At 35.6% G+C, this 17,379-nt stretch overlaps 1 pseudogene; it reads left to right on the top strand.

Moving 5' to 3' along the window:
- Window positions 1-4,515: 4,515 nt before the first annotated feature.
- LOC101970316 (small ribosomal subunit protein uS2 pseudogene) lies at window positions 4,516-5,419 on the top strand (annotated as a pseudogene).
- The last annotated feature ends 11,960 nt before the right edge of the window (window positions 5,420-17,379 follow it).

Genomic DNA, 17,379 nt, shown 5'->3' with positions numbered 1-17,379 from the left:
TGAATTAATGATGCTACTTTATAAGGGTCACATTTTTCCTGCTTGAAGATCCAACAGCTTTTGGGAACTTCTGGAACTTTTCTTGTATCCAAGTATTTGCTGTTAATTAAAACAGACACATAACTGAAGTGGGCCCCATTTCACACCAGACGTAGGTTATGGAGTCTGTGGACCAGCTGTTTTTCATTCCCTCTGCAAATGCAGAAAGGGGGAATGGCTTTAGATGGAACCAGAAAAGATGAAGCCAGCAAGCCTCTTTCTTAGTAGAAAGGAATATAACAAAGAACAGAAAACTAGTATCAAGGCATCAACAAAAAAATCTTGACGGTCATGGTGAAACCCTGAAGGAACCCACCTCAGTATCACCAAATTCTTCCGGAATTTCCATAACTTATGATTTCTGTTCCTTTTTGATATGGAGAAGGGACTAGGTAAATTATTTAGGTCCTATATAAACCCATTTATACATGCTATATTTAATTATAAATTATCTTAGTAGCATTTGCAAAAGTATGGGCGTTGTGGATTTCAAAGATGTTTTTTTGATTGCCCCAATGTTCTCCAACTACCTTGTCAGAAAATGTCTTTTCCAGGTGAAGAAATAATGCATTACACACAGAGACACAGTCCAGAATGTAAAATCACACCCTTCTAAATCTAACAGATGATTTTATTCTTTTGACATTGGAAGATGTAGAAAATGCCCCCAGTAAAGACAAATTAGTGTAACTTGATATTTATTTGTAATATTTTATGATAAACACCATGCTAAGTGTTCTCATATGCATGATCTCATTATATCACATTTTATTGAGTGAAGAAACAAGCATGTGAGATTAGTGATTTTATTTCTTTCAGAGTCACCCAACTAAAATGTGGCAGAACTAAGTTGGAAGCTTTGGACTCTGATGTTCAAGATCTCTACATATTTGCAGTTGGTCTTCTGATCTCACTGACAGGCTACTGGTAAGTCCCTGCTGTTAGACAAACAGACTGAATCCTGGGCAACATCTCTAGACAACATCCTGGGCAACATCCACCCACCAGGCACCTTGACCTGGTCCTCATTTTCCAACCTACCCATGAAAAGTTCCTGTCCTTACTTTTAATTTCTTAACTGTTACCTGTGTCTTTTAACAGTGTTGAGTCATGAACTTCCAAGATTCCCTTCAACTTTCAGAAATTTTTGTTTCATATAGATCTTAATATATATATTGCTATACAGAATCTGTTAGGTCTAAATCTGAAATATATCTCAATTCTGTCAAATTTCCTCTATTACTTCATTCTCCACAGTGGCCCAAGCAGTTACCTTACAAGAATAAGAGTCAGGACTCTAATGGTATTCTCATGCTGTTTTTGTTTGGAGTGTGGCCTGTGGACTAGTAGCATCTGTATCACCAAAGAACTTGTTAAACATGCAGAATCTTACTTTAAACCTAGAAAATCCTAATCTGCATTTTAGCAAAGTCACCAAGATGTCTCTGTGAAGTTATGTTAGATAATTGCTGTTTTAACAGACCAGCCTACCATGCTCTACCTTTTCCATTATATTCTCTCCTTTGCATCCAGTGTGATTTCTTTTCCCCCTTGTGCTTAGAATTGAACCCAGGACCTCAGATATGCTAGGGAAGTACTCTACCACTGAGCCATATCCTCAGCCCCAGAATGATGTTTTTAAAATGCTTATATAATTGTACCATCTCCACTTTAAACCCTTTCATGTCTTACCATCTCATTTAAATGAAAGCTCAAACCACTGACAATTAACTGAAAAAGTCCTCCAAGATCTGATTCTTGCCCACTTCCAGCCATACTGACTTTTCCTTCCGTTCCTAAAACATATCAAACTTGGTTCTACCTATAAGACATGTCCCCATTATTTCCTCTATCCAGAACACACTTCTGTTCATGGCATGATCTTAGGTTTTTAATCCTTTAGTCTTAGTTTAAGTGTCACATACTGGTGAAAAATTGATCTGACCTCTCTACAGTAGATACTTCCTGTTTCTCTGGGTCACAGCCATGCTGCTCTCCTTCAGGTTATTTATCTCAGTTTGTCTATTTGTTTCTGTTCCAATTGTCCATTCCCCCTCCTGGATTCTGTAGACGTAAGTCCCATGGCTATTTCTACAGCATTTCACATCAATGAATGGATTAGAGAAGACAATCTATCAATACCTGTTGGACAAGTAGAGTAGGCATACTATAGTTATGGTTTCAAGTTTTCATCTTTTTTTCAGGACTATATAATTCAAGGGAAGTTGTTAGTGCTTATAATTCTTGCAGTTATTACTAGTTCTTGGTGGTTTTACCTAAAATATTTACAATTAGCTATCCAGATTTCAGAGGACTTTCTTATACCTGCTTTCAGCATCACCAGTAGAGTGAATTTTCATTCCCAAGCTATTTGCAAATGTGAGTTAGTTCTCATTTGCCTATCAACAAATTTGCAACCAACAAGTATTATCTTACAGCAAATGTCCAGTCATCTCCTTAATGGAAACCAGAAAAGCTTGTCTACAAGTATAATTGATTTGGTCCAGAGTTGATGAGGGAATATATTGGACAAATATTATTATTTTTTGTCTCTCTATGGATGTGTTTTCTGAGAGAGTGCAGGAAAGGATTCAGGGGTAATGAGTTCAAGGTCTGGTGTCTTGAAACATTAGGTTACAGCTAATGGCTAACCCAGGGTCAGATAAAGAGAACTCCCTTGTGATATCATTTCACAATTGCATAAAGCAGATGTGTAATAGAGGCTTGTATCTGTCCATGAAACATCTGGCATTACTCATGAGAAGCAGGTGCCTTGGTTGGATAAGCAGGCCACATAGCCATTCCAGGATGACACATTTCTGTTGTTTCTGGGTTGCAATCGAATTTTCTTTGGCTCCAGTCAACCCAAGCACGTTAATGATCTAGATGATAATGCAGAGGAAGATTGCCTAAGAAAGAAGATAAACATGTAGCCACATATTCTGGCATAATGAGGTTCTAGGTTTTGGAAAAATTAGTAAGCTACCCTGTAACTGACAGTCTGTAAGAGTCCAGATGTAATATGTATAATTTTTTTTGTGACAGGTTGAGTCACAATTGCCATGGATGAGATTTTCTTCAGAATTGGGTGTTTGTCTGCTAATCAGACAAAGTCTGTATTAGATCTTAGCCAACCATGGGTCAGGGTATCTTAACAGTTTACTAAATTGTACCCATCACATAAACCTTTGTGTTTCCTAAAATAAAATTTGTGAAAGTACTGGAAGAAAGTTTACAAATGTATTAACCTTCAGCCAGTTTACAGCATGTTAAAGTCACCAAGAGAACATGGTGAACTCACCTGCCTTCCCCTTGCTTTACCATATCCTGGCTTGAGTCATTGCTGTAGTTTCATGGTGAAAAGCATATGGTGGTTTGGGTCTGGGCACACTTGGATGGTGAACTCTTTGAGTCCCACACAGGACTTGCCTGGAACTTGTTAATTTCTGATGTTTTAATAAGGGCAGTGTTTCTCAAGGTGTGGTATGCTGACAATCTGCTTCAAGATGACCTGGTATGCTTGTGAAAAAACATATTCTTGGAGGCTTTCCCTGCAAATCCACTGAATTAGGTTTCTGTGTAAAGCTTAAAAGTCTACATTTTCAGCAAATATTCCAGATATGCTATGAATTTTAGTTTGAAAACTATCTAGGTTCTGTTGAAGTTAAGTGAGGTGATTTTTCATTATTTTCTAATAGGTTTTAAATAGAATTTGGGGTTAAAATGATCAACTTTAAAAATAATGAGCTGGCCATGGTGGCATATACCTGTAATCCCAGAAACTTGGGAGGCGATGCAGAAGGATCTCAAGTTTGAGGCCAACCTCAGAGACTTAGTGAGAGCCTAAGCTCACTAGTGAGACCCTGTCTCAAAATTAAAAAATAAAAATAAAAATTTAGTAAATGTATATTAATAAAACTTAATATTTTATCTGGGAATGTAACTCAGTATTAAAGTACTCTGGGTTCTATCCCCAATATCAAAACAAAAACAACAAAATACAAACAAAAAATAATAATTTTAATCTTACAAACCATTTTTGGCTTATCAACAATGATATTAATGAGAATTGCCACACAGCTAACCTTTAGGAATGGCTTATCAACAACGATATTAATGAAAAATTGCTACACAACTAACCTTTAGGCATATCATTGCCTGAGGCCTACTCAAAAGTGACTCTATAGGACAAAGATTGATTTTCAGGCATGGGTCAGCTGGTGTGTGTGTCTGTATACCTGCATGTGCTCGCGTAGGAGAAAAGGTTGTTGATCAGGGGTCTGTTGTGTATGATCACTCCTTCTTATCCCACATCAAATGATTATGGGATGTTGGGGCTAAGAGGGACTTTTTTTTTTTTTTTAACTTTGTTAAATGATTTTAAGAAACATTCTTAGTCCTTTCCGCTTTACCCAGGGAGGGGCCCATATGGTGTTGCTCTTAATTCCCCTCCTAACTTTAAAGGGAAATTGTCACAATGTCAAGAGCCCTCGATGTCCTGCAAATGAAGGAGGAGGATGTCCTCAAATTCCTTGCAGCAGGAACCCACGTAGGTGGCCCAACTCTTGATTTCCAGATGGAATAATATAGATATAAAAAGGAAAAGCGATGGCAGATCATCAATCTGAAGAGGACTTGGGAGAAGCTTCTGCCGTCAGCTTGTGCCATTGCTGCTGTTGAAAACCCTGCTGATGTCAGTGTCATATCCTCCAGGAATACTGGCCAGCGGGCTGTGCTGAAGTTCGTTGCTGCCATCGGAGCCACTCCTATTGCTGGCTGCTTCAGTCCTGGAACCTTCACGAACCAGATCCAGGCAGCCTTCTGGGAGCCTCGCCTTCGGGTGGTTACTGATCCCAGGGCTGACCACCAGCCTCTTACAGAAGCATTTTATGTCAACCTGCCTACCTTTGCTCTGTGTAACACAGACTCAGTCCTCTGAGCTGTGTGGACACTGCCATTCTGTGCAACAACAAGGGAGCTCATTGTGTGGGTCTGATGTGGTGGACGCTGGCCCGAGAAGTACTGCGCATGCGTGGCACCATTTCCCACGAACACCCATGGGACGTCATGCCTGATCTCTGCTTCTACAGAGATCCTGAAGAGATTAAAAAAGAAGCACAGGCTGCTGCTGAAAAAGCTGTGACCAGGGACGAATTTCAGGGTGGATGGACTGTTCTTGCTCCTGAGTTCACTGCGACTCAACCTGAGGTTGCAGACTGACTATGGAATGCTGAGGCTAAGAGGGACTTGGTGTGCAGGTGTCCTCTGTGCCTAGCCAGTGGTTCCCTACTAGAGTGCCTAGCCAGCCACTGAAGATTCGTCTGCAGCTCCCTCTGCTCAGGCCACTGAGCGGGTAGGAACAACTACCGAGTGGTCTTGAGCTGTTCTGCAGACACTTATTAATAATCAAAATGGAAATAAGGTTACAGAATATAAACACCAGTTTCTAAAAAAACAAAAGGAAATAGTCTTAGTATTTTTCTTTTACAAAAAATATGAGTACCAATTATACTAAGCTCTTCTCATGTCCTTCTCTCTCTCTCTCTCTCTCTCTCTCTCTCTCTCTCTCTCTCTCTCTCGCTTTAATCTGTGGAACAAAGATATAAAACTTCCATTTAAAAAATATTCATGGAGTCATGGTGTTATGGTGTTCAGTCTTTATTGTTAGAAGTCATTGCTTAGAAACTGTGTTGAACTATAATATTCAAACTCAATGTCACCTGGTAAGCAGTACTAAGATCAAGAAATAGCTCCTCATTGGTGGCCCAGATGTCCCTCTAATTCCAGTTACTAAATCTTTTCAAGAATAAACATTTTCCTGATGGCTAGAAGTCATCTCTATTTCTAATAAATATCACTTGAGCCATATTTCATGTAAATATAAGGGGTTTTTTTTGCAGATATTGGAAACTTTAGAACCTTAAAGGTCTTCTTCATCACCAACATTCCCGACTAAAAGTTGGCTTTTTCAAAAAGTAAAACCCTTTCCTCTTGAATTTTTCTTTCACTGTGTGCAATCCTGTAGGTTCCACTTGATTTGTTTTCTTTCTAACCTGGAATGTGCAAACTAAAATTTTTGGGTATGATTAGGTATGTAGTCAATCTCAATTATGGAGCATAGGCAGTTAAAACAAGTGTTTGAAATTATTTTTTCTATTTTATCCAATGAGAAAAAAAAGGAAAACCTTAGTCAACAAATATACTGATTGGATATGATGCAGTAGTGCTAGAGATAATAGAATAGGAATTCATATTGCTATATTGGGGTTCACAAATAAAAGTAAATATGGAACTGTTAGGGACTTCACATACTTTCCATTTTAGTCAGACCTTTGACTAGCATTCTCAGCAAAGGGAAAGTCTATTATCTGCAGGATTAAAAAGAAAGTTATCATGGCAACGTGAACAGAATACCATAGGTGGGGTCTGCAACCCTGCTGCGTGACCAAAACCAATTTACATGACCTCACTAGGAGTTTGTTTCCAAATCAATAAAGTGAGAACAATAATATATTCTTTCCAGAGCTGTGGTGAGGAACGTTATGTTTCTTAGCATCTATGAAACTTCCTGGCACATAGTACGTGTTCAGTCAATGCGGATTTTCCATGCAGAATCTCTTTCAGCATGGCAGGATTGCAATAAACACAGGAACCTATTCCAGTAAATAATAAGACAGCATTTACTATATCTATTTTTCATACATTTCATTTTTATGTATTTATTCCAAATGAGCAGATGCTAATTGCATAGAAATTTGGAAATAGAGATGCCAAAAGAATTCCCTGGTCTACACATCCTCAGAGAAACCCATGATGAATATTGGTTTTCATAGTCATCCAACTTACAGCCTATCTCTTTAGTACCCTTCAGAATGCCCTGCACATAGTATGCACTCAACACTTGTGGAAACTGACCTTTCTTCAAGAAGATATGAGAGTAGTGTACATCCTTTATGAATTTTAGTTGTTGACTTAGAATGGAATTCAGAAGACTCTCCATCCTGTATAATTATAATTATTACATAATAATTCTTTGTTATTATTACTTATGGTAATAATAACAATTATTATTATTTTTTACGCTTCAAGGACAGATAATTTTCCTCTCAACTCTCAGCTCAAATATTTCTACAGCCAGGGATTACATTATTTCTTTTCATAATAGAGTAAATCTAAAATCAGATGCTAATGGACTAAATTGTTTTACAACTATTTTTATTAGACTTCCATTGCATTTTAAAATTGAAATTGGGTTCTTCTTTTTTTTTCTCTTGTTTGGAATGTGAATCAAGGATTGCAGAAGCTAGACTGTAGCTTCTGCTTATTTGCTTGCTCACTCATTTCCTAACTCATTGGGAAAAGGAGTATAACTTTATCATTCCTGTAAAATCAGGAGAAATAGTGTCTGCTCTGCTTTTCATTTACCTGGTGATTGCAAATATAAGCTAGGATTTATACAAAAAAAAAGTGGTCATGTTTTTTAAGCTCAAAAGTGCTTATAAGCTTTTTGTATTGATATGAGAGTAACAGAAAAATTCACATGTATAACATTAACATAAATATTTATGTTGGCCTATAATTGAAAGTAATGGACAGAACTGGCTCTATGCTGGGTGCAGAGATTCACACCTGTAATCTCAGGGGCTTGGGAAACTTAGGCAGGAGGATCGCTAGTTCAAAGCCAGCCTCAGCAACTTTAGTGAGATCCTAAAGCAGCTCAATGAAATCATGTGTCTCTAAACAAAATCTAAAAAAGGTCTGGGGATGTGGCTCACTGGTTACCACTGGATTCACTCCCTGGAACTAAAAACATAAACAAAAACAAAAACAAAAAAATCCTGACTTTATTCTTTTTTTTTTTTTTTTTTTTTTTGCTACAGGTACTTGACTCCTGAGCCACGTTCCCCAGCCCTATTTTGTATTTTATTTAGAAACAGGGTCTCACTGAGTTGCTTAGCACTTTGCTTTTGCTGAGGCTGGCTTTAAAGGCGTGATCCTCCTGTCTCAGCCTCTGAGCTGCTGGGATTACAGGTGTATGCCATTGTGCCCGGCTCTGACTTTATTCTTTGATTATATTATTTCACAAAGCATTTTGTATTCTAATCCTTAATCATTCTGAATGAGTATATGAAGACTGGGAGGTACATGTAAAAGGACAAAATCCCCCTCTGTCTAGAAGTTTTGTGGACTTTCATGATCACTTCATTACTAAATTCCAGTCTAGAAATTCATAAAACTAGGGCAGAAAAAAACAGGATGATACATTTTCTAGACTTCAGGAATACAGAGCCATTTGTATTATAATTTTGCCTAAGTTTCTGTACTGAAATACATGATAATAGTAACTGTTATCCAAGGCATTAAATGGACTACTTAGTTAGCATTTAGAAAAAATAGAATCATACATCCCTTAGACATATGGTTAGACTATCATGTCTCTGTGAAGAAAGAGCCTGTGTTTTGAAGTCACATGAACCTGGTTTTTAACTAGTTGCTCTACATTTTCATTCGTGTGACTTTAGACATAAGTTATTATCTTCTCTGAAACTTAGCTTTGTGGAATGCCATATCTATCGTCCTCGGACAGTGCTTGGCCCTTTGTAGGTATCTGTATTGTTTTTCCTTTAATTTCTCATCTCAACACTGAATGTTTATTTGTTTAAGTAGATTTGAATATTCAGGCATTTATCAGAGGATAAAAATTTTATTACATTTATCATACCAACAAATAATGTGAAAAAAATCTGTGTCTTTATATACATGGATTGCAAGCTTAAGAATTTTATTTTCAAAAAGATGTTTTTTAAGGGGCTGGGGATATAGCTCAGTTGGTAGAGGGCTTGCCTTATTGATGCACAAGGCCTTGGGTTCCATCCCAGCACTGCAAAAAAAAAATTATTAGAAATGTTGTTACTTTGAATAATGCACAAACATATATTGCAATTGAATTAATGACTTAAACACCACTAAGTGTACAGAAGGATGATATTTTAATCATCTTGGATTAGAAACAAACTTTCTTCATATGACAGCAACCCAGAGATCATAGAAATGTTTGTCACATTTCTCTATACTGAAATTTTAAGAACTGTATTTGATTAATAAAAAGTAATAAAACAAAAGGTAAACTCTGTGAGTCTATTTATAATTCAGAAGTGAAGACACATATTCCTAATATGTAAGGAACACTTACAAATCAATAAGAAAAGATAAAACAACAGCAAACAAAGGTCCTGAAAAAGCCAGTGTTTAGGTAGCCCACTCTTTTCACCTGAAAGATTTACTTTGGTTGTCTTGAGTCCAAGGCTTGAAGAAAGAATATTAATCCTTTTTTTTTTTTTTTGCAAATGGGAAGATAGTGGTCCTATCTTCTAATGTGGTCTTATTTTTCAGTGTGATCCAGGGATACTTAATTCTGAATGTATAATTGCATTATTTTGATTGTTCATGCTTATTTTTGAAAAAGAATTATTTAAAATTTTTTGGTCTTTATATTTCTAAACATTTGTGTTATTTTACCTCCTTCGTTGGTGCATTAGGGAACGTGCACTTAAACCTTTCTTGATGACTCAATTTATCATTAAGAACTAATTATTGTGCTTTGTTATAACACAGTGCAATGAGATTAGAAAGTGCCATTTACCCTATGCTAGTTAGGTTCAGTTTGCTATGCATTTTGAATGTTTAGGGAGGCATTAATGCTAGCAATAAAAAACAACCATATAAATTGAAGTTACCCTTAAGAATCCCCTTGAAAGCCTCTGATGTGGAGACCAATGAACAATTTGTCAATCATTTCAGTTCAACCAGCTTGTCTTTAGCATTTAAAAGCATTGGTCTTCCTCAGATTGAACCCCAGATAAAATAGTTGGCTAGAAATGTGGTTCTAAGAAAAAAATATGTGTTTAAACTTTAGCGTTCTTGCTTTGTGTTTATACTTTACATAGATGTGCTGATTGCATCCTTATATCTACCCTAAGTATGAAATCTAACTATTTTGTACCCATTTTACAGGTAAAAAAAAGAAGATTCTGAAAGATTAAATCCCTTGCCAACAAATATACGGGAGTGCTTGTGGTTTTGATTTAGAGTAATCCTATGCTATACCAGTTGTTCTTAGAACTGTATGTAAAATGAGAGTAAAAAGATTCTAAGTGAGGGCCCAAAACAGTTTTCACAGAATTAGTCTGGGGAGGTAGCACAGTAGTAGAGTACTTGCTTCGCATGTGCAACACTCTGGGTTCCATCCTTTGCAAACCAAACCAAACAAAACAAACTTTCACAGGATAAAAAGTAGACTTTTGGCCAACAGCTTTAGGGGTGATGTGTACTAGCTATTCAGGTGCTTGACTGTCTTCTGCCTCTCATTGGTGTCCTACCTGGGTGAGGTATTACTCAGCATATTTGTAAGTTAAGTCAAGTATGAGGTACCATGGTTCATAAAGATATGTTTTTGATCATGCATAAAGCTTACCTTGCTCTGCTATGTAGAACACACTGTGATTGAGCAAGGAATTAAAATAATCTCATCTTCTTCTGGATATTTCACAGTTCACACCTCTGTGTATGGCATCATCGTCTTCATGAATCTTTCATTGTGCCCTAGAGTTGGGTATATCAGGGATGGACGTTTTTGTGGGAGGATATCTATAATCAGCTGATGAACTGAACACAATTGTCTGTGCATAACGTAACTCCCACCAGGTACACCCCACAGAGATCCCCATGTAAGGGAAAACAAACTCACTGCAGCATGTTTGCCATTTATTCATGAGTGCACATGAAAAATGCTTGGCTTCGATACTCTGGAATCCAAAATGGTGATGTGAATAGCAAGCATTAAAAGTGAGACTTTGAGAAGCAGGGAACTTATATAAGCATCTCTTGTTAGTTTCTTGTAATGATTGTGATCAAATTGCTTCATGTAGCTCTGTTGTTTCAAAGAAGAGATTAGCCAGAAAATTATTTTCTAAACCTCACCTCATGCAATTAATTCAAACACTTGCCTGAATGTTGAAGATTTCCAGATAGCTGAACTTTCCCTGCTCTCATTGTTCTCAGTGAGAGGTCCTTGAATTATCCTTAAGGTGAATCTCTTTGCCTATGACCCCAATACCCACCCACATACAAATCAAAATAAAATAAAATTATATTTTTAAAGTGACATGAAATCCCATAATAAATGTCCCAAGATTAGAGATGAAAATTGTGCGTTTCAAATGATGAAATTAGATTCTTAATTTGCTGATTATGAATGTCTGAATCAATTCACTATACCTGAAATTTTTAAACATTATTTTGATGAACCAACTATTGTTCTCATGTTAGTTTCTGCATTGAATAATTCAGCCTTGTAAGCCAGTTACTTTCAATTCTTTGAGATGCACAGTCACATATGTAGCCATATGCATACGAGGGGTGTGTGTGTGTGTTTATAGTCCTGGTATTGTTCTGAGTGCATAAAGTATGTTGAAGGGAGATGATAAATGCTTAGGTATGGCATCTACCATTGTCAGCAGACTTTGGGGTAAGTTTCTCCATATCTATGAGTCTCCGTTCCTCATAAACAGTATTTTCTTCTCAGGATTGCTATGAAGATGAGAGAATATTAGGCAGGTGGAGAAGTTATTGAGCACTGCATAAACTTCCATGAATTAAAGTTCGATATGGCATACCTTCTTTGTCACATTAAACCATTGAGTTGTGAGATGAAGGTCAGTACTGAATAATGGCAGCTATCTGTCCTCAGTAGTTCAGCAGTACCATCCTGACTACTTTATGAGCACACTGTCTGTTTCCCTCCAAGAGACACAATCACCTTGCCAAAAGTCCTGTTTTCACGACAAAGGAAAAGCCAAGAGGCAGTTGTGGAAGATAACATTCACTTCATAGACTTGAGAGGTTTGAATGTGATTAGTTGTAAAATACTCACATTTCTTTGGAAGAAAAATCTATCCTGGGTTTTAGTAAAATCAGACCTGAGGTTCAGGATTTGAAGTGAGGGTCAGAGTCAGACTGAGGTAGAAGTAGCCAGTGTTACAGTGGAGAAAGTCATGGTATATATAGGGAGTGGTGCTGGTCCATACAATATTTATGAACAATGATTTTGGAGAGTCAAGCTTATTTTAAAAGTTCCATAATTTCTCAAGGCCTCCTAGTGCAGGTGGGTGATGTGAATTAGAAGACTTTTATTTTTCTGAATCTGAGGAGGTTTGGGGTATAGTTTGGGGAGGTTCTACTGCAGATCTGAAATTTTCAGCAATCTAAAGAGAAGGAATATTTGAAGGTTCTAGGAAAGTTGAGGAGAGAAAAGAATCAGAAGGTTTGTCAGCAAGTGAAAATTAAAAAAAAAACTGGTAATGATTTAGAAAAGGAAAGAAATATGTAATGGGAACCTTTAAAGATTTTTTTGGTGGGGTATGCAATTAAAATCTTTTCCTCCATCTTTTCTACAACATCCTTCCAAATTCATATGTTGAAACTTAACTCCAAATGTGATGGTAGCAAGAGTGGGGATTGGAGGAGGTGTTTAGTCATAAGGGCAGAACCTTCATGAATAGGATAAATGTCCTCATAAAAGACACCAAGAGAGCTCCCAGGCCCCTTCTGACACATGAGGACTCGGAAAGCAGAAAGTGGGCTTTTACCAGTGAATCTCTCAGTGCCTCTATCTAGAAAGAACCAGTCTCCAGAACTGTGAGAAATAAATTCTGGGTATCTAAGAGGCCAAGTCTACAGAGTTTTGTTATAGCAGCACAACCAAACTAAGACAGATAGATTCTTTGGAAGAACTATGGGACACAAAAGTACCTCTGTACAGAGGTGGCACAAAACTGGTACATTTGAGAATATCTAGGTTTTCCTCTACTTTTGCCTATCTCTAAAACTCTGACTTACCCATTGTTCTCAGAGGCCTCTATTACTTTTTTAATATATAGATCTGAAAGCACCTTCAAGTCAGGCTCTGATTCCCAATGGAACCTTAAATTGCCCTGGAACATGTATGCTACCTTGTAGTGAGGCTCAAGGCTGGGTAAGGAGATTAGCCCAGTGAGATGATGGCAGTGAGAACAACTGTGATTGTTACGGCTACATAGAAAAAAAGAAGTAAAGAGAAAAGATTCCGGTGATTTTTAAGTTAGATCTACTGGAATAAAGAGTCCTTGTTTATAATGTGACCTCATTCAACTTTCATGACTTTAAGGTAGGTGCATTCATCCATAAACCCATTGCTCATAGGACTATGAAAGAGGTCAGATAGCAACAGATTAAGATTACAGGAGAAATAATCACTGACTACTAAAGCTAAGGATCATATTTTCTTGATTTTAATGCAAAATATACTTCTTAGGTGGAATAATTAATTCTATAATATGCCAAAAGAAAGCTGCACACTGATAAATGTTTATTCTCTTGCATAAGAAAGTAATTTGTAATAGTCAATAAAATTTTCAGGTGTTCTATTTTTAAATGGTGAATAGTTTGAAAAGTTGTCATGATTTGGGTATTCATAGTAGCAGTTATTATTGACTGCCTCATATATGAAATTTGATTTTGAAAATTCACCATTATTAGACTACTGAGAGGATAAAAATTTGTTAGTTCTTTAGGCAAAACCTTTCACATAACTGTGAATCAAACATTTCCCAAAAAAACTATATACATCACAAAAGAGCAGTAGGGATATGCTAGATTTACAAGTATATTTTTAGCTTGAATTTTCATTATTCAGTTTGCACAACAATATTATAGTTCAAATATGAAGGTGTCAGAGAGCTCCTGCACAATTTATTGGACAAAGAGCATAAAATAATTTATTCTCACCAGTTTCAACTTTCCCGTATATCTGAAGCTAGGAAATACCAACCAATTTGAAAAGAAAATAGTCACAAACTCTTTGCCAGTATTTTCTTAGAACTAAGGACTATGGGTAATATTTTGCATTTGGCTGCTGCTAGGCAAAATTTTTAAAAATTACCTTCTATAAATCTTGCTTACACAACAAACATGGTATTGCCTGAAAAATATAATAAATAATAATTGCTGTTTTCATACAAATACCTTCACTGGAGAAAATAGACCATTCTGCTATTTAAATATTTACAGAGTAACTAAGAGGGTTACAGGAAAGTTACTTTCAAGCTTCTCAATTCATGATACATGTTTTGCTGTGGGAATATCTTTAAAGTTACTGTTCATACCAACATGGATAATCAAAGGCTAAACATAACTAGAGATCCCTTGAGCAACCAATACACAATCATTTAGTAAATAAAAGATAAATTAGAGGATTTACACCATAGAGAATTTCTTTCTAAATAGAATTTAAAAATTATTTTAATAGGCTCTAGATGATAATTAATAAAAACCCATTACTGAAAGTGGTTGGCCTGATCTGGTACTTTAATAAGTATATTTATTCATCTTCAAAGTCAAGGGAAAATGCTTTTGAAACTAGGTTAAAGGGAGAAGTAGTTCTTAGATTATTGTATGATACTTTATTGTATGATTACATTACTTGATTTCCTTCTTGTAGAGCAAGACTACAACAAAGTTAGCTTGTGACTTGTTCACAGTTCAAAGGAACAGAAAAGACTATTTTATTCTATAGAGTTCAAACTTACATGATTCCTTTACAGTTGCTTTCATCAATTTTTACCATATTAAAATCATTATAAATACTAAATAGGATCTTGTCATGACATTTTAAAAATTAGTTTTGTAATTCTAGATGGTTATGTATAAACTCTTGTAGTCATGTGGGTTAACTTTACTATGTTAATATACAACTATTTCAAGAGTTGTTAAGCTGTAATTAGTTGATATAAAATTATATTTTTGTAGATGTTAAATTTAATGTATGTGAATTTTAGTTTTACAGTTTCACATTTTGGAGCCAATATAATTTTTATATCTAATACTTTTGAAGGACATAGCTATCATGTCCACAGATAAAAGCATTTCAAAAAATGTTTTTATTAGTGCCTTGTAGTTGTCTATAATATGTATAAATTTTTAAGATCCTTGATTACTTCCTTTTATCCCTACTGTGTTTCACAATTAGTTGTTTTTAATCTATGTTACTGCTATCAACTAACTGCTTATAAAGTACAATAGTATCTTTAACTTTTCATCAAATTTGATATATAGCCGTTTTGAATAATTAATCATAATCACTAACAATTTTGTTCAATTAGTTTTTTGACAAACAGACCAAATTGATTCAATGGGGAAAAGAATAATCTTTTCAATAAATAGTTCTAGTACCATTAGATATTCATATGAAAAAAATAGATTTGAACTCCTACCTAATATTATACTCAAAAATGAAATGAAAGTGGATTACAGATCTATATCTAAGATCTAAAACTAACATAGGAGTAAATCTGTGATCATGGGTTAGGCAGCGATTTATTAGGAATGACATTGATAGCATAGGAGATTGGCAAATGCAACTTCATCATAATTAAAAGGCTTTATGCTTTAAAGAACACCATGAAGAAAGTAGAAAAGATAACCCACAGCCTGTAATTCTAACGATTTGGGATTCTATTGAAGGAGGATCACAAGTTTAATACTAGCCTTAGCAATTTAGTGAGGACTTCTTTCTCTCAAAAAATAATTAATAATAATCAATAAAATTATATAAAGGGCTGGGGAGATAGCTCAGTGGTAGAATACTCCTGGGTTTAATCTTTAGTGCTGGAGGTGGGGGGAGATAACCCACAGAGTGGGAGAAAATATTTACTCATTATTTATCTGATAAGGAACTTGAATCTAGAACATATGAAGAACTCTTACAACTCAACAGTAAGACAAGATATTGAACTAAGAATTTGGCAAAAGATCCTAGTAGGCACTTCTTCAAAGAAATATAGAAATGGTGACTAAGCACAAGAAAAGCTGCTTATCATCATTAGTCATTAGGGAAATGCAAATCAAAACCATGGTTAAATAGCACTTCAGCCAAATGAATGGCTGTAATCAAAAAGAGAGATGCAATTTTTAGTGAAGATGTGAGAAACTGAAAATCTTATATATTGCTCCTGGGATTATGAAAGTTGCAGCCATTTTACAAAACAGTTTAGTAGCTTTTCAATAGATTAAGTATAGAGTTATCATGTGATTTGCATCACATGATAACTACCCATGATATGTAAAAGCTTATGTTCACGTAAAAACTCATACATACATTTTTATAACAATATTATTTGTAATAGCCAAAAATGGAAACATCCCAAGTGCTTATCAACTGATGACAAAAAACAAAATGGGATGTAGCCATGTAGAAGAATATTATTCCACAATGAAAAAAGATGAAGTAATGTTATATGCCACAACATAGATGACCGGATGCAGTGGCACATGCCTGTAATCCCAGCAGCTTGGGAAGCTGAGGCAGGAGGACCACAAGTTCAAAGCCAGCCTCAGCAAAAGTGAGGAGCTAAGCAACTTGGTGAGACCCTATCTCTAAGTAAAATACAAAATAGGGCCAGGGATGTGACTCAGTGGTCAAGAGCCCCTGAGTTCAATCCCTAAGCACTTAAAAAAAATGAAAACTATAGGTGAACCTCATGATAAGGAAAAACCGGTCACAAAAGATGATATATATCACAATTCCATTTATATGAAATGTTCAGAATAAGATGATCTATAAAGATAGAAAGTAGGTTAGTGGTTGCCTAGAGATGGGAGGAGGTATAAATAAAGGGATAGGGAGCGTCTGCTAAAGGATATGGTATTTCTTTACGGAGGGAGTGATGAAAATGTTTTAAAATTAGATAATGGTGATGATTGCACAATTGTGTAAATATATTAAAATACTAAAATCTATTCAATTCTGTCTTTAACAGGTGAGCTATATGCAATGTAAATCATGCATCAATAAAGCTGTTAAAAATGAAGTTTCCTCTGAAATATAGTCAACTAAGTGGTAGATGAATATTTCTCATGATAGTTATTGATAATGATTTTAAGCACCTGTGTTCCATATTTTCTCTAGAAATAGTTTAAATTTATCTAATTTCATGATTGGCGCATTTATATCTGTTTTCCTCTACTTTTTCCTATCTTTATTCTCTGTAAATATAAATCAGCATATACAATTAAAATTCTATGGTAGGTTATGATTTAAAAAATGTAAGTAATATTGTTTAATATTTAAAAATCTAAGTAATATTGCTATGCCTTCCCATATTTTAATAATATAACAGGTTAGGTTATTTTAGTTCAATGTTCACCTAAGCCATTAAAACCACTTTCATCTTTTATGCTGGTTATTGGCAGGTGTCCTTGAGAGTTATGTATCATAACTGATATTGAATACCTTCAGATGAATTG

The sequence above is a fragment of the Ictidomys tridecemlineatus genome, chromosome 5 (assembly GCF_052094955.1).
Source record: "Ictidomys tridecemlineatus isolate mIctTri1 chromosome 5, mIctTri1.hap1, whole genome shotgun sequence".
In the NCBI taxonomy this organism is placed as follows: Eukaryota; Metazoa; Chordata; class Mammalia; order Rodentia; family Sciuridae; genus Ictidomys; species Ictidomys tridecemlineatus.
Note: the sequence above shows the minus strand (reverse complement) of the source record. Positions and strands in the feature narration are given on the sequence as shown.